The 18870-nt window shown below is 43.6% G+C and overlaps 1 protein-coding gene across 7 annotated transcripts in view; it reads left to right on the top strand.

Annotated features, from left to right (window-relative positions):
• Nucleotides 1-18870, top strand: part of LOC138760353 (probable methyltransferase TARBP1) — a 276950-nt gene that overhangs the window by 110068 nt on the left and 148012 nt on the right. The gene's annotated exons all lie outside the window — the stretch shown is intronic.

Genomic DNA, 18870 nt, shown 5'->3' with positions numbered 1-18870 from the left:
TTTAGTTATCAGCCTTCCAGCTTCTGGAAGTAGTTTCTGTATATTTACTTCAGTCACAAATGTGCATAGCTTTGAACATTTAAATAACTTTAATGTCCCATAAAATAACTTTAATGTCCCATATCATGCTCTTTTCAGTATGATGCGACAAAAAAAATTGGAGAAAGCAACTAAGAACTAAGTCTTTTATCCTAAGTCTTACAAATTACTTTAAAGGATTCCGTCCTTGGCAGTCTCTTGAGGATGGAGTCACGGATAACGTTAAGATAGGATGTATTTATTTGAACATTTTAGATTAAAGAAACTTTTGAGGTTTCTAATAATTGCATGGAATTGTTTCTAGGACTTTTACTTTGCCCCACTTTCCCCTCTTATTAAAACACTTGAGTGGTGGCTCTCACACTTCCATCGTTGCTAGCGTTTCTTTCTCGTACATTTGGTGAGCCAACCTCATTATGCAATTTCAGGGTTCCTCGTTGCTTTCATTGTAAGATCTTTGGATATGCCGCAAGAGGACGGGGGAGCAGGACAACTTGTACTTCGTGGTAATGATTTATATTGTTGGCTGCTCGCTCAATAAAAGTTGACACAAGCTCTTCTTTAATAAAAACACTCTTCTTGCATTTTAAAAACCTTTGAAAGGGGAAGGTATCAATTAAAGAATAGGAGGCAATGGAAACTCTGCTTGTGTGCAATTATGTCTCATTTAATAATATAACCGTGAATATATAATTGAAAATGCTATTACAGTACTACATCTTGTTATGTATCCATTACCATCTTCCAATTACCACTTGATCTCTTCTGCTTTCTGCCCCTTCATGGGCGTTCCCATGTCCTCTCTCTTTCTCTTGCCCCTTTTTCTACTGTTCTCTGCATAATGTTTGGAATATAGACAATTTTCCCTTGTGGCCCCACAGTTTTAAATTTGTAATCAAATAATTAACATGTGATTAAAGTGCACATTCCAGATTTTATTCAAGGTTATTTGTATGCATTTTAGTTTGACCATGTAGAAATTACAGCACTTTTTATACATAGTTCCCCAATTTCACAGCACCATAACGTTTGGGAAATTTGGTTTCACAGGTATTTGCGATTACTCATGTATGTTTAATTGCTTCATTAGCCAAGGTTTAAGCTTCTAAGCTCTTGATCTACTTTGAACAAAGAACACTAAAGCACAATACAGGCCCTTCAGCCCTCAATGTTGTTCTGACCCATATATTCCTTAAAAAAAAAAGTACAAAGCCCTCCTTACCCTGTAACCCTCTTTTTTTCCTTCCATCCATGTGGCTGTTTAAGAGTTTCTTAAATACCTCTGATGTGTCAGCCTCCACCACCATCCCTGGCAAGGCATTTCAGACACCCACTACTCTCTATGTGAAAAAAACCATCCCTGATGTCTCCCCTAAACTTCCCTCCCTTAACTTTGTACACATGTCCTCTGGCGTTTGCTATTCCTGCCCTGGGAAATAGGATTAGGGTTAGGTCCACTCTATATATGCTTCTCATAATCTTGTAGGCCTCTATTAAGTTTCCTCTCATCCTTCTACATTCCAAAGAGAAAAATCCCAGCTCTGCTAATCTTGCCTCTTAAGACTTATTTTCTAACATCCCGGAGTCTTTGGAGTTTGTAGTTGCCATTTTTCAGTGAGGTCCAGAGTTGTGCCCATGAAAGACGAAGAAGCCATGATGAGGCTGAAAGACAAGAATAAAACAGTAAGAGACATTGGCCAAACCTTAGGATGACCAAAATCAACTGTTTAGAACATCATTAAGAAGAAAGAGCTACTGGTGAGCTCAGTAATCGCAAAGGGACTGGAAGGCCAAGGAAGGCCTCCGCAGCTGATGACAGAAGAAATTTAATCATAATGAAGAAAAATCTCCAAACTTCTGTCCGACAGATCAGAAAAGGTTACACTGCGAGATGCAAACCACGAGTTATCCACAGAAACAGGATGGCCAGATTACAGTTTGCCATGGAGTATTTAAAAGACCCTGCAGAATTCTTGAAAAAGATCCTGTGGACAGATGAGACCAAGATTAACCAGTATCAGTGTGGTGGCAAGAGCAAAGTGTGGACGCGTAAAAGAATTGCCCAAGATCCAAAGCATACAACTTCATCTGTGAAACATGGTGGTGGGGAATGCTAATGACCTGAGCACGTATGGCCGCCACAGGCCATGTTCCTGCACGTACTTTCATTGATGATGCAACCGCTGATGCAGTAGCAAAATTAATTCTGAGGTGTATAGAAACATCTTACCTGCTCAAGTTTGAGCAAAGACCTCCAAGCTTTGCAACTGGCATAGATGTATACTAGACCTCAGTCATTTCAAGTGCACAACAGGGCAATAATGTTTTAAGATGAAAGTAGGCCACAGGCATTTTCGGTGAATGGCAGGGGATGATTGATACAAGAGCAGACAGTGGTCTGTAGTGGAGTTATGTGAGCTGTGGTAAGTGAATAGTGCTCCACAGATGCCTGTGGCTAAATGAGGTGAAACATGGTCAGTGTTCTAGTGTTCAATGTATAGTGGACAGAGGCCAAATTGTACTCACCACATTTGCACAGAATTATTTTTTTAATTTTTCATGTATGAAGGAGACAGCTACTTTGCCAGATGATAGTTGAAGGAACTTGGGCGCAACCTAAAGTATTCTGTACAAGTTAAATCTCACTTGTTGTGAGGATGCTCTGGTTAATTGCTTTTTCAGTTGTCACCGGACAGCTGCAGGAAGGTGTGTGAGAGTTGTGTTAATCTGATAGTGTGCCTTTTGTCTACAATATAAGATGTTTGTCAAGTATAGCATCATCTCATTTGGTATGCATCATCAATTATGTATTATTTTTATCTTTAGTTCATCCATTGAATACTAAACAACGGTTCAGTTTTACAAATAGAATCAGAAGTACGTAAGGGAAAGATGCATAGCGCAGCATAACACAGGAATGAATTCTTCGGCCCACGTTGTCTGCGCTGAACAGCATGTCCAAATATTTGAACTAAAACCCTGCTCTTTGTACATGCTAAGTTTCCCTCTTTCCCTGCATTTTGGAAGCCTCCAAAATCCACCATCACATCTGCTTCCAACACTACCACTAGCATCCCTTTCCAGACACCTAGGACTCTTTGTGTGTGTGTGTGTGTGTGTGTGTGTGTGTGTGTGTGTGTGTGTGTGTGTGTGTGTGTGTGTGTGTGTGTATGTTGGGGGAAGGGGGGAAACCTTGCTTTGCATATCTCCTTTTATCTTTCCCCTCTTCACCTTAAATGTATGCTCTTCATCATGTAATATTTTCACCCTGGGGGAAAAAGATTCTGATTTTCTGCCTTACCTACATCATATAATTTATTACATTTCCATCAGATTTCTCCTCAGCCTCCATTGTCTAGAGAAAACAACCCAACTCACCATAATCCAGGCAACATTCTGGTAAATCTCTTCTGTGCCTCTGTAAAAGTCTCCGTATCCTCCCCATTATGGGACAACCAGAATTATAGGCAAGTACTCCATGTGTACCTGAAATAAGATTTTTATAACTGCATCATGATCTCCTTACTCTTGTACTCAGTGCCCCAACCTGCAAGCTTGCAATTTATAGATACTGCCATTCAGTAAGGTCGAGACTGCTCTTTTATGTCAGTGCCACTTTCCTTTAGAAACCAGCAACTAACAAATGATGTGCACATCCTAGTCTAGAGCCAGAGAAATTTCCCTGCAAAGGTGTGTGCAATGGAATTTGTTTTAATTCACTTAAACATTTACAGGTAGTCCCCGACTTACAACCTATGCGATTTACGGCCATCCGTACATTTGACCAAAATTATTTTTTTTTAATAAAAAGAAAAAATATATGTACATTTAAAAATTATGCTTTTGTGGTGAAAGTAGGGGCCTATCTATGGAAAATAGCGCCTATGGCAGGGTGGCCAACCTCTTGCGAGAGCTGGCTCTGGTGGCCGCCACGTTGTATTTGACGAACGATAAAGCAGATACAGTGACTTTCCGATTTACACCTATTTTGAGAATATAAATACACCTATTTTGAGAATATAAATACAGTATAGGTCATTCTCAACTCTCACCTAGTTGAGAATGACCTATACTGTATTTATATTTTCCCCCTCTTATTCATGACTATGTGGAATTGAAAGGCAAGAGTTAGTGACTATATATCAGCTATTGATCTGGCTATAATTGACTGCCAATCAATCACTATTTATACCAAATAAGCAAAGTCCTCTGTTAACTTGGCTTTTTCAGGAGGGATTTAGCTTAAATCTTAAGAGGAGTGTTTTGGCTCTGAGTGTTTCTCCAACTATAAATGAATCATTGGGAGTGCAAAAATTGATTTGTATGCTTTTTTGGAAGCATTAGTGCCTCAATTTGGCAGTTCCACCTGCAAAATGGCATCCAATTATAGCCAGATGTTTTACACAGGAAGGAAAAATGATCTCAAACAAGTTCAGAGAGCTGCTCAAAATGGCTTTAATGTGGCAGATCGAGTCAATATCCTGTATTTTGTGACCTGGGAAAATAAGTGTGTAAGGGATATGTTTGGGGAGGGAAAACCTCCAGGGAAAAGTGTTTTGTTGAGAGTTAGGCTGATAGGAAGGCTTCAAGGATCACGTGGTATCTTCTTACAGTATTGTAATTAGCACAGATGAAGGCTGCATCCTTCGATTTTGTGCCAGTCATTGAGGTCTCCTGCTGCTATTTTGGATTTTGTATATTTGACTGCCTAGTAGCTAAATTATGACAGCATATTTTCTCAGTGCAAATTTGATCTGAAGTAAAACCTGTCATCTTTCCCTAGACGATTTAAAATTGTATGTCGAAACTATGCAATTAGACTTGGATAGACTGCACAAAATCTTGATAAAAATGTCTGAGTTACGGTCTTGGTTTCACAGTATTTATTGTTCCATGTTGCAAATTGCAAGAATATAGATTAAAGTTGTCTGCTATTACGGGAGAATATTTGAGTGTTTGTCAATTTCTCCACAAATTAGCTTTGGGCATGACCTAATTCTCCTTCTGTTGAATTATTTAAGTACTGAGTTATAGATTTTGCATCTATTTTTTTTCTGAGGAGAGCCTATAATAATATTTTTATTATATTATAATCTTGTTTTCACTGCTCATTTTTACTGAACTCTAATCTTTTTAACTGATGGTGGTTTCATTCAAAGGTTTGTAAATTTAATTTTCAATTTCTGGCTGTGATACAATTTTCTCCATAGTTAATCAACAGAATGCCTTGCATTTGTGGTGGTGGCTGGAACAATAGGGGCATTTAAGAGACTCATTTACAGGCACGTGGATGAAAGAAAAATAGAGGGTTATGAAGTCAGGAGCATTTAGTTTTTTTTAAGGTATATATAGGTTGGCACAACATCATGGGCTGAAGAGCCTGTACTGTACTGTGATGTTCTGAGCTTATCTAGATACATTTTTTCATTCATTCTCTATATTTATATGATGACATTTTCCTGTTGCGTTGGCTTATTCATTTTGCTTAGAATAAGACAATAGGTTTAGTCACAACTGTTCTCAGGCCATTCATTTGCACTAAATAAAGTTGTTGATGTCCATTTCATGCTTTTCACAACATATAGTAAACACTAGTATGTAGCTTTGATCTCGACAAACATTCAAGGTCTGCACTGTAATTTCTATGTAAGGTCACTGTTGCTTCCCATAGAACTGAATATTTCAGGTTTTGTCACAAAAATCAATTTTTCTAATTTTATGCAGCCCCCATCTTGATCTAGCTCCATTATTTTCATCCCTTCTTTATCTACTCCCATTCTTATTTTTCTCTGTAACCTCCTCCCCCCTTCCTTCATGGTCTCTTCTTGTACTAGTCTCACTGTAATATTTTAACCCCCACTTAGCTTCTTCTCCCCCTCTTTCCCCCACTTAATATACTTAACGCAATGCTCTCGATAAAGGGTTACAATCTGAAACGTTGATTGACCATTTCTATCCATGGATGCTGCCTGATCTGCAGAGTTCTTCCAGCTGCTCTTTGTTTGCTGAATATTTCAGGTTTACAGCATCTGCTCTATTTTTCATTCACAACTATTAGTGGCATGAACTGTGCTTACAGCTAGCTATTGGCATTGTTGAGTCGTCTACTCCTGGTAAAGAAATTATGAAGACCAGGAAACTAACAACTAATTAACTATATAACTAAGTACATGAATAACGATTAATTAATTAAATAGAATCCTTTAAAAAAATAGCAGCAGACGAAGTTGCAATGGCCACTTCTGCTCCCACTCTACTATTTATTTGAATATAAGTACTGTATACATGTACTGTGTATGTGTATTGTTTGCCTGTATGTGTGTTTTGCACTTTTCTGTGCTTTGGACTTACAATCACATGAGAAATAAACTTGAACTTATGTGCAAACGTTGTATAACGAAAGATACATGGTGCAGAACCCAGATTATTCAACCTAACTCATCTATGCTGGTGTTTGCTCCATTTTAACCTCCTGCTTTCTATTCCTTTAACTAGACCAGTTCTGCTCTCTCATCCCTGCCCCTTCACGTACTTGGCCTGCCTCTCTGTAAATGTATCTATGGTATTTGTCTCAGGCACACCCCTGTGAATTTCATATTCTCACTATCTTCTTAATAAAGCTACTGAATTATCAATCGTAGTGAAATGAGAGACGTCCACACAGCACAAGGTGAACCAGTAATTGAACTTTATTTTTAATTCCTTGTGCTGCTCTAGGAGATTGTCCACTTCCTGTGAGGGGCACGCTGGCCGGAGGAAGTGACATCAGTGCGTCGTGGCATCACTCCCCATCCAGCGGCTCGCAACATGGAAGTGGCGCTGTCTCCTGGGCAACGCGTGCCGCCAACCGCAGGCTTCTCCTTGGAAGGGAAGGCGGGCCCACACCATCTTGTGTTGAACAACTGGGGTGGTGATTCAGCACTTCTAACTGCGCAGTAGCTCGGTCCTTTATATCAACCCAAGAATCGCTGCCACCTTTTAAGCAAGTTAATGTACTGTCTTTTGGTGGGTGGTCTCTGCGTCTGACATGGGGATCCGGGGCGGGCTGGTTTGAGTCCAGATGCGCTGTCTTGAGGCGGTCAATGATAAACCTGTTCCTGCCGCCCACTAGCATCCAAGGTGAAAACAACACCATCGTGCTGCAACACCTCAAGTGGGCCTTTGAAGGGGAATTGTATGGGTGTCCCTTGCTGTCCTCTCCACCAGAAAATTAATTCAGGGTGGAGAGCTGTGTCAGGACGGTGGTGGAGGTTTCTGTCTACTCGTTTGTTCCCTCAATCGCTGGAGGACGTCGAGAGCACTGGATTGTGGGCCAGGAGAGTTGAAGTGAATAGTAAGCAGGTAGCCGTACACCATCTTGGCTGACGACGCTGGTAGGTCTTCTTTTAGTGCTGTTTGAATACCTAACAGCACCCATGGGTGTTCATCCATCCAATTAGGGCCGTGTAGTAAGCTTTCAGGGCTGCTTTCAGGTGGCAGTGTAAACGTTCGATGAGCCATTTGCCTGAGGATGGTAGGCTGTTGTGTGGTGTAACTGGTGCTGCAGAACTTGGCTAGGTTGGCCCAGAGCAAGGACATGAACTGGGCCCCTTGGCCCAAGGTGATGTGGTTTGGGACTCCAAAATGTGCGACCCAAATGGACAAGAAAGCTCTGGTGCAAGTCTCTGTGTCGCATGTGGGCAGAGGTATCGCTTCTGGCCAACAGGTAAAATGGCCGATTACTATGAATACATACCGCGTACCTTACCTCATGGGGAATGAGCTGACAATGTCCACGTGCACATGGTCAAAAACACTGCACATGATCGAAGCTCTTGAGCGGGGCTTTGGTGTGTCTGTACACTTTGGAGCGTTGGCAGTCCAAACGAGTCTTAGCCCGTTGTGTTACATTGCCGTGGAGGCCATGCCACACGAACTTGCCAGACAGCAGGCAGACTGTGGATCTTCTTGAAGGGTGTGACAGGCTGTGTATTTGGTTGAACACCTGCCGTCGCCAGGTCACGGGTAGGATGGGTCTGGAAAAGCCTCTGGACATGTCACATAGTAAAGCTGGGCTCCCCGGTGAAGGATAGAAATTGCTAACCTTCAGACTGGTGATGGAGGTCCATTAGGTGTGTATGTCCACATCCTCTGCTTGGTCTTTGGCTAGCTGAGCAACATCGAGCCCTCCTGAGGTCGTGGCGATGGCCGCTCTGGACAGCGTGTTTGTCACCACATTGGATTTGCCTGCAAAGTGGTGAATGTCTGTTGTATACTTGGAAATGTAGGAGAGGTGTTGTTGTGACCTTGCCAACCTCGGGCCCAAAACCTTGCTGAGGGCATGAGTGAGTGGTTTGTGCTCTGTGTAGGAGACGAAAACCCTTCCTTCTGACATTTACCAGAAATGTTATATTGCCATGTACAGGGCCAACAGTTCGTGGTCGAATGCACTATATTTGAGTTCTAGTGTATGGAGATGTTTGCTGAAGAAAGCAGGGGGTACCACTGTTTATCGACCCACTGCTCCAGTACTATGCCGACCGCTCTGTCCAATGCGTCCATTGTAAGAGTCTGAATGGGACAAAGATGTGGTCTCTGCCAGTGCTGCTTTGATTGCCTGGAATGCTTCAACAGTTTTGTGTGTCCAATGGAGTACTTTGTTGCCAAGTTTGATGAGGTTGAATAGGGGTTGCTTGAGGGTAGCTGCTCCCAGGAGGAAACGATGATAGAAGTTCACCATCCCTAGGAATTCCTGTAGGCCTTTGATTGCGCTCAGCCTGGGAAAGCGTTGGATGGCTTCCACCTTATTTGGCAGCAGTGTGGCTCCATCTCAGGTGATACGGTGTCCCAGGAAATCGATAGTTTCCAGGCCAAACTGGCACTTAGTTGGTTTCACCGTGAGTCCAAACTCCTGCAACTTGTCGAAAAGGCGAGTCAGGTGTGTCCTGTGCATGCTGGCGTCAGGACTGGCGAGGAGAATGTCATCCAGGTAGACGATGAAATTGAGGTCCCTGCCAACCACATCCTTGAGACGCTGAAACGTCTTTAGACAGAAAGGCATCCAAAGGAACTTGAAAGGGCTGAAAGGTGTAATAATGGCCATTTTTGTGACATCGTTAGGACGCACCGGAATTTGATGGTACCCTTTGATGAGGTCCACCTTGGAAAAGATCCAGCAGCCTGGAGCCTCGTGGCAAAATCCTGGATGTGTGGGATGGGGTATCTATCTGGGATGGTGGCATCATTGAGTCGCCTGTAGTCACCACATGGGCGCCAACTGCTGGAGTTCTTCTGGACCAGGTGCAGCGTGGTCACCCAGGTGCTGTTTCAGCGGCGGACGATACTAAATCCTCCATGGCAGCGAACTCGGTCTTGATTTGAAGGAGTTTGTCCTGCGGGAGTTGCCATTCCCATGCGTACACTGGGGGCCCGGTGGTCTCGATGTGGTACTTCACCCCATGTGCTGGTTTACCATTGTGGAAGTTGGGTGTCAATGCTGATGGGCACTTGGCCAGTAGGAGGGCATATTGGTTATGATCCAGAGCGTGGAATCCTAATGGCAGAAAGAAACATCGCTGTCGAGTGAGGGGGTAAGACTGGAACATGGTAACATTTACCAAATGGCATCTGTTCATGTCTGTTCATCCTGCATTTTCTCGCGTTCGAGTGGTCAGCACTGTAGTGTCTGCTGGCGGCAGCGCTACCAAAATGAGAGACATCCGCACAGCACCAGGTGAACCAGTAACTGAACTCTATTTTGAATTCCTCGCGCTGCTTGAGGAGACCGCCTCCTTCCTGTGAGGGGCGCACTGGCTTGAGAAAGTGATGTCAGCACATTCCAGTATCACTCCCCATCCAGTGGCACGCAGCACGTGTATCGCCAACCGTGGGCTTTTCGGAAAGGAAGGGGGGGCCTGTGCCATCTTGTGTCGGACGACTGGGATGGCAATGCGGCCCATCTAACCACGCGGTCGCTCGGCCCGCTACAACCTCTTAATTATTCCCCACAAGTGAAAACATCCTATCCGCATCCTCAATCATCATTTTGAATGCCTCTATTAGGTCTCTCATTTCCCCCTCCCCCCACCCACCGACCTATTCTTGAAGAAAGAGACTCAGACTGTTCATCCTTTCCTAATATGTGACTCTCAATTTTTTTTTAACATCTCCCTTGTAAACCTCTCTGTTTCAACCTCCAGTGCATAATATGGTAACCAGAATTATATGTGATTTTCATGACTGAATTTTTATTTGCATCTTTAATAAAAAGTAGACATCCAGCATGGTTACATGCCCATACATTTTTAAAGGCGGGAGGAAACCAGAGCACCCAGAGGAAACCCACACAGACGTGGGAATGACATACAAACTCCTTAAAGTGCTGCCCCTAATATCTTATGACAGGGGTTTAGCATAACTTGCCTCCATTTCAATTCTGTCCCTCTAAAAATGCAAACAGAAAATATGTAAGCATGCAGCAAGTCAGCCAATATCATTGGAAAGAAAAACAGTTAATGGAGGATATCACATGTGCTGCGAACACTTGTGTCTTGTGTGACACTATAACCCTGTGAGAAGTGCCTTCACGTTCACAAAATATCCTCGAGACAGAAGTTGAGAACAAAGAACATTTATTTACATTTACAACATTGCAAGGTTGGGTACTCTCCCCCAACCTCGGGAAAGTACACCGAGGGCAGGAAGCTTCTTTGTTTTTATACATTTTTCAATTCACCTCCCCTTACATTTTTCTTACATTTATCCTTCTTGGATTGGTTTGTCACTTTTCCCTATTCGCCTGACTCTTGACTGACTCCGACTTTCTCCTATCCCATACTCACACCTCCTTTCCCCACCCCCTATTAAACAAGCTCTCTGTGTGTGTACGTGCATATTTCTTAAATTCCTCTGTTATCTTGTTTACTCTGTTCTGCTGTTTTTCATGCGCCATTTTACACAAATAACATTTTAGCTTTTTTCTTGCTTTTTCTTTCTACTTTCTATAACTGTTTCAGAACTCCTAACATTAAAATAATAACTATTTCTAAACTCTTTCAATTAAAATAATTGTTTCTAAACTCCTACAATCCACCCCTTAAAAAGAGCTACGCTTTCAAACCTGTCTAAATAATAGAGGTTTCTTTTTCCCATAGTTTCAGAAGGTTCTCTGCTGCTTCAGCATAATCCTGTTGTTGCAGAACCATAATGGGACTGATTTGTCGAATGGCTCGTCTAACCAAACACTGGAGGCGAGGAAGGATGCAAGGGATCAGTATTAAGGCAAGAAGTATAAAGGCAGAAAAGATAAGTGCTGAATGTATCCATGACCAGGAGCCACTAAACCATTTAGACAACCATGAGCCAATGGTGGGGTGCCATGTTTGTACAGGCACATGGGAGAGTTTCTGTATACCTGAAGAGATATCTTTAACAGCTTGTCCATTATTATCAATTGTCAGGCAGCAATTGGAGAGATTCAGCTTGCCACACACACCACCTTCTGCAGCCAATAAATAGTCCAGGGCTAGGCGGTTCTGATAAACGGTTGTCCGGATTTGCTGTTGTTCCTCTGCCATCAAATCTAATGCAGTAGCTGTCTGGTTAGTAATTACTTTTAGGTCAGCCTAGAAGACAATTAAGCATCTAAATTGGAGTTCGGTACCCCAATGAACCATCCTGTGCCCACGTAGCCTGTCCATAGTATGAAATTATGCGTTCAGGGAGCCAGTCATCCCCCCATTTGCTGATCTCAGCCGAACGGCGTTGTATGGGGGAATGTAATCGAGTGGAAATATGTTCATCAGAATCTGGAGGAAGAAGATGGAAATGTGGTTGAATCATACCAATACAACAAGTCCCACTCCAGTCGGGTTCAAGGTATGTATAAGCCATATTCCCACAAATCCATCTGCCCGGACCGTTGGTCCAGCGTCTTTGACTTCCCTGCTGTCCATTTACGACTTCCTTTACCGCCTGCACTAATATCTCCTCCTTTCCTTTCTGCTTATCCTCACTCCTTTGGACATATGCCCTTTGGGCTATTTGAGGGAGCTGGGATAATCCCTGTTCATGCCAATTTTCAGTCTTTTGAAGTTTCTTTCGTATATCTGGGGCTGAGTTTGTAACAAATCCTGTCAAAACTAATTGTTCCCCAACTGGTGACTCTATATCCAATCCTCCATATTGTTGTATTGCTGCCCGCAGTGTAGTCAAAAGGCCGAGGGGGTTTCCTCTGGGCCCATCCTTTGCATTAGTAATTCTGTCCTTTTGGTACTGACTCCCTCACTCCCTTTATCAGGTTCATCCTGTATTCTTCCATCCGGGAGCGACCATCTACCGTCCCCTTATCCCAGTGTAGATTGACCAGAGGGAATTTGTCCTCTCCAGCAACTGCTCCTGGACCTCCCTGGTGTTCCCGATCCCACACCCTAATTCCAGCTTGTCTAATCATTCCTCTCTCATCTAAAGAAAATAAAGCTTTGAATATAGACATTAACTCGTCCCAGGTGTAAATGTTAGGTCCCAGAAACTGATCTAATTGCTCCGTACAGGCTTGAGGATCTTCAATTAAAGACTTCATTTCCCGTTTAAAATTTCTCACTTCTGTGCTAGTCAAGGGGACATTTACAAAGCCTATTCCACCCCCTGGACCTCGAAGGGTACATCGCGAAGGGGAAACATTTGCGCCTGAGAAGGGTCCGGTTGCCAGGCTCCTGATGGAACTGGATCTTCCTTATGACTGGGACCCAAAGCAAATTCCCCAGCCTTCTCTTCGTGAAGTTTTTCACACTGCTCTTCTAATAATCCCGTACAGTCTGGGTTATATACCTGGGAGGTAAGAGGCGGCGGAGGACCCTTAGCTTCTAACCTAGTCCTTATCGTGTTTTCTCGTTCATTTTCATTGATGAGTCTCGGAGGGGTTGGAGTGGCAGACATAGGAAGGGGAGGATAAAGCGGGTGAGGAGGAGAGGGCAAGGGAGGAGCCGGCTCAGGATATGATGGAGGTAATGCCTGCAAGGGGTCCCAATTTTCAGGAAGAGGAGCAAAAGGCTCCTGTTCCTTAGATTTCGCCAGATCCCTTGTATTCATCACCATCTGGTCAAATTCTACAAACAACCAGCAGGCAGCATAATCTCTACTTTCGGAGTCCTCGGGTCTATGCTCATAAAGCCAGGTATTCAAGGCCTGGCATACCCAATCCTCATCTTAACCGTATTTTGGCCAAAATACTGAAGACCCCTTAATTGGATTCTCAGACCACTCGTGGCAACAGTACTGGATCATTTTCTTTTTATCTTTCCCGCGGGTCTTTCCCGCACCCCAATTCATCAATTGCCTCCCCATTGGGCTTCCCGGGGGAATTCTATCAATCGGTCCTATTCTCAGTCCTTTCTTTTTGCTCCCTCCCCCACTCATGGTGGATAAAATTGCCTCCCCAATGGGCTTCCCGGGGGAATTCTATCAATCTGCACTTTTTCTTTCTTGCCGCACTGTAAGGAGTTTGTATGTCCTTCCCATGTTATCCTTGTACTACCTGCTGTACTGTGCTAATGTTGACTTGCCTGGAGAGTACGCAAAATAAAGTTCCTCACTGTATCTAAGTATGACTGACAATAAACAATTCAATTAATTAATGATTGGAGCGAGAGAATTCAAGGTGGAGAAATCTCTGGACAGTCTCACAATCTACAAAGGTAGGGGAGGACTGTTCATATCTTGACGAAGGGCTCAAGTCCAAGACGTTGGTTACTCTTTACCGTAGATGCTGCATCACCTGCTGAGTTTTTCCAGCACTTTTGTACATTGCGCTACAACCCCAACATCTGCAGACTTGTCTTTTAAACTGCTATATATGAAACACTGTACAATTAATTTGTGTTTATTCAGAGATTTATTTGCATAGTTAATTAGTTAAGATATAAATTAAAGTTTCCTGTGTGACAGAGTATATAGAAGTTTTTGGGAGATAAATTGGGAAAGGTTTGTTAGAGCAGGTCACACACAAACACTTTAAAACACAAGAGTTTTTTGGAGGAGCTTTTGCAAGAGACTCAGACTCATGAAGGACTGTTATTTACAAAAGGCAACAAATGTAACAACAGGCAGTAGCAGCTTTGTCTGGAAAACATAACTTATTGTCTGGAAGGTCATGTGATCTTTGCAGGCAGAGAGGAGAAAAAAACAGGCTTTGCTCTCAGAGTTGGAGGGAGTGAGAGAGAGGAGAGACACAGACAGAGGGACAAACTGGTGTTTCCCTTGGAATAAAAGAAACAGAAAGGAACTCTGTGGTGACCTGAAAGAAAGAGATTATCATCTGGAGAACCCTGAAGGGGCAAAATTTAATCGGCAAGACACTGGAGTGGCTGATTAAAAAGGAATCAGTTGTGGATGTTCTGGAACAAGAAAAACTTTCTGAAAACCAACGAGAACCCTTCTGAGTGGTAACCATTTACCTGTTAAGCACCAAAGCCTGGTGAACTTTATTATTGTTAACTTCTGTGCACAGTACAAGAATTGGCTGCAACCAGTGAGATTGGACTGTGAACCAAACTTTGCTGAACTTACACACACATTACACACATGTGCGCTTAGAATTAGAAGGGAGTTAAATGAGTCAATAGAGATAAGTTAAAATTTGATTCTATTTTCATGTTCAAAGATAATTAAAAGCAACTTTTGTTTAAGTTACCCTTTGTTGTGGCGCATATCTATTGCTGCTGGGTTTTGGGGTCCTCTGGACTTGTAACACCTGACCCTAGTTCAAATCCCTGCCCTATATTTTTAAATGAAAACCTATTATATACACCATCCATTCACCACCCTGCTAGCTGGCAATATCTCCCTTAGAAGTTCTCTCTCCTTTTGTGCCTTCCTTGTTATTGCACCCATGCAGAAAGTTTGTCATTTGCTAGTTAGATTTCTTTATTCCAAAGGTAGCTGTAAAAGAAGTACAATTAATAGAAGATGGATTTTCAAAATATCGTCAAGGAAAGTGTAATATGTTTCAGCCCCAGAACATTTAATTGTTAGAATGGATGTTCAGCCATGCAAAAACAAACATATATATCAGGCTGTGGAAATGCCCCAATGCTGCTGTACGACTCAATAATTTTTGGAAAGAATGGATCAAACTGTTCAGACTAACCTAGTTTCCAGCATGCAAGTCCAGACGGACACACTGTATTGCCTTTTGGAGTATAAATATCTTTAATTCATGATTGTTTTAAGACCATAAGACATAGGAGCAGAAGTATGCTCTTCAGCCCATCGAGTCCCCCACCATTTAATCCTGAGCTATTATTATAAATTATATCATTTTAGAAAAATATAATGGAAATGGCTAATTGTAGGAGTGAAGCAAAATATCTTGAGATGCATCCATTGAAAGCCAAGTAACTCCAGGATGGTTAATAATTTTGGAGTCCACTGCCTTTATTTTGCAGTTTAAAATGCACAGTAACCAGCGTTAATTAACAAGATATTTCTTACAATTTGATTGTAACTTCACGATCTTAGATGTGGTTGCAACAGGTTTGAAGTCGGGTGTAATGACATGAAATTAGCTCAGATGGCTACTAATCTAAGTGATTCAGTCCAAGAACACATCAGGAAATTAGCACTAAAAGTAGAGCTGTCAAATTTTAGATGACAACTAGTCATTAACCAAATCCATTTATGGTTGATATGAAGTAGTTAGAATGTGAACTAATGCTCCTTGAGTCAGTATTTCAACTACCTCTTTGTCATGTAATATGCAAAGAATCCTGTGTACTCCAGAGAGGTTTATTTATTTTAAAGGTAATATATATGTTCCATGTATTTAAATGCAAGACAGATTCTTACTCCGTTCTGGGAGTCCTTGGTAGGATTAATTCCATCAGTAACAGTCTGGTGGGTAATTGAAACTATTCGATATGAACCAATAAATCAAGCCACCATAGTTGTCTTTTAAACAATTAACAGTCTCATTGATTGATTGCAGCATTCAAATGGAAACCTTAATTGAGAAAATAGGAGCAGAAGTAGGCCATCCATCCTTTTGTGAGTGTTTCACTGTAAAATTGGGTCAGGTGTCACATTCCTACTTGCCTGTTTCGATTCTTTCTCCCTGAACACCTTTATTCAGCAAGCAGACTCAGCTTTGATATTCTTGGTTAACCAATGATTACCTTTTGGGGGAAGAGGATCAGAGATTTCCACAATTGTTAGAAGATAGGAGCAGGAGTAGGTCATTCGACCCTTCGAGCCTGCTCCGCCATTCAACGAGATCATGGCTGATCTTAAAGTTCAGTACCTCGTCCCCGCCTTCTCTCCGTAACCTTTAATACCCTTATACTGAAGAAATAGATCTAATTCCCTCTTAAATATATTTAATGAACCTGCCTCTACTGCCCTCTGTGGCAATGAATTCCACAGATTCACCACCCTCTGGGTATAGAAATTCCTCCTCATCTCGGTCCTAAATGGTTTGCCTATTATCCTCAAACCATGGCCCCGGGTAATGTAATAAGTTTAATGCAGTGAGATATTTTAAGGTGCTTCACAAGATCACCACAAGCAAAAAATTGACTTGATTCCTATATTGTCCTTGAATTCCTTTATTAAGTTATTTGAATTATTTATTGAGCAAGATATTTTGTTCAGAAATTTCTAGAATGCTTAATTTAGAATGAAGATGATGATTAAATTGAAAATGGTGATTTATTTGTTTAATGTTAAATAAATTTATAGGTCAATTTGTAGTTTAGCTTCAATCTACCGTTATATTTGTGCAATAGTCGACACCCCTCTTTTTGGCCCCAAAATAGTGCGCTTTCCATATATCCCTGTAAAAGTCAACCTCCCCCCCCTCTTTATTTTTGGCCCCAACCATCCACCAATCTGAGGTCTGGAAGCACCGACCATGAACCCTAACCTCGGCCGCCCAATGCTGCTGAACGACCCAATATTATTTGGAAAGAATGGATCAAGCTGTTCAGACTAACCTAGTTTCCAGCATGCAAGTCCAGATGGATACACTGTATTGCCTTTTGGAGTATAAATATCTTTAATTCATGATTGAATTAAGCTGAGCTGCTGCCCGCCCATCTGCGGTCCCGACACTCCACTCCCCCCCTACCATCTGAGCTCCTGAAGCCCCGACTGCGGACCTCGCCCTGGCTGCCCATCCACCTGAGCTTCTGATGCCCCGGCATCAGTCTCTCTCCTAGGCCTTGGCCGCCTGCCCATCTGAGCTCCCGATGCCCTGAACATGGACTTGCCACCCAGCCCCGGCCACTGAAGCTCCCAACACCTTGAAAGATGCAGGTAATTACCGTGGTCAAAAGTACGTGAATGTGGCTGAACCGTTCCCGGACACGGTCGAACTCTTGCACAGGCGCCCTGGTGTGTCTGTGTACCTTGGACATTTGGCAATGGGTGCACATTCTGGCCCGGCCCGTGATCTGCTTCCACAGCCTGTGCCAGACGAACCGCTCTGCCACCATCCGGACCGTGGACCTGATGGATGGGTGCGAAAGGTCATGGATGTGATGGAAGACTTGCCTGTGCCACTCCTGGGGAGACACTGGCCACAGGGTGCCCATGGAGACATCGCACAGGACGGTGCTTTCGCCACTTGGAGTTGGAAGGTCCCGGAACCGCAGGCCTGCGATGGCAGTCCTGAAGGCTCGCATCTCTTAGTCGGACTTCTGGTCCTGGGCGAGCTGGTCGAAGTTGAGGCCGGGCTTCAGCGTGCAGATGGTCGGTTGCGAGAGTGCATCAGCGACCACGTTGTCCATCCTTGCCTTGTGCTGAATGTCAGTGGTAAACTCTGACATGAAAGAGAGGTGACATCGATGGCGGGCCGACCAGGGGTCTTTCGCCATTGCAAGTGCCTGGGTGAAGGGTTTGTGGTCAGTGAAGATGGTAAATGTCCTTCCCTCCAAGAAATAGCGGAAATGCCACACCGCTAGGTACATGCTTGCGCTCTGGTGGGCGGAGAAGCCGGCTGAAAAATGCCAGCGGCTTCCATTGCCCGTTTACCTGCTGCTCCAGGATGGCACAGATGGCTGTGGCAGAGGCATCGATGGAGAGCGCCATATGAGAGGTCGGTGTGTGGGTGGGCGAGCATGGTAGCCTTCGCGAGGGCGTCCTTGGTGGCCTCGAATGCACTGCAGGCCTCTGGGGTCCAGGTGAGCGTTTTTGTGCTTGGCTGCAATGAGGGCGAATAGCGGCTGCATAATGTGCGCAGCTCCCGTGATGAATTGGTTGTAGAAATTGACCATACCCGCGAACTCCTGCAGCCCCTTGAGATTGTCTGGACATGAGAACACCTTGATAGCGGCAACCTTCGTAGTGGCGGGCGTGACTCCCTCGGCTGTGATGGTATGGCCCAGGAACTGCATGGACTCTTACCCAAACTGGCATTTGGCTGGGTTGATGGTGAGGCCGAAGTTGGCCAGCTGGGAAAAGAGAGTACGCAGGTGGGCCTTGTGTTGTGCCCGATCCCTGCTGGCAACAAGGATGTCATCTAAATAAATGAAGACGAAATCCAGGACCCTGCCCACTGAGTCCATGAGGCGCTGGAAGGTCTGAGTGGCGTTCTTGAGCCTGAATGGCATGCAAAGGAATTCGAACAAGCCAAAAGGGGTGATGATGGCCATCTTGGGTCTGTCCTCAGGGTGCACTGGGATCTGGTGATATCCGCGCACCAGGTCAACCTTGGAGAAAACCCTCGCACCGTGCAGGTTGGCCGTAAAGTCTTGGATGTGAGAGATGGGGTAATGGTCAGGAACTGTTGCCTCATTGAGCTATTGATAGTCTCCGCAGGGACGCCAGCCGCTGGAGGCTTTCGGGACCAGGTGGAGCGGC

The sequence above is a fragment of the Narcine bancroftii genome, chromosome 4, assembly GCF_036971445.1.
Source record: "Narcine bancroftii isolate sNarBan1 chromosome 4, sNarBan1.hap1, whole genome shotgun sequence".
Taxonomy (NCBI): Eukaryota; Metazoa; Chordata; class Chondrichthyes; order Torpediniformes; family Narcinidae; genus Narcine; species Narcine bancroftii.
Note: the sequence above shows the minus strand (reverse complement) of the source record. Positions and strands in the feature narration are given on the sequence as shown.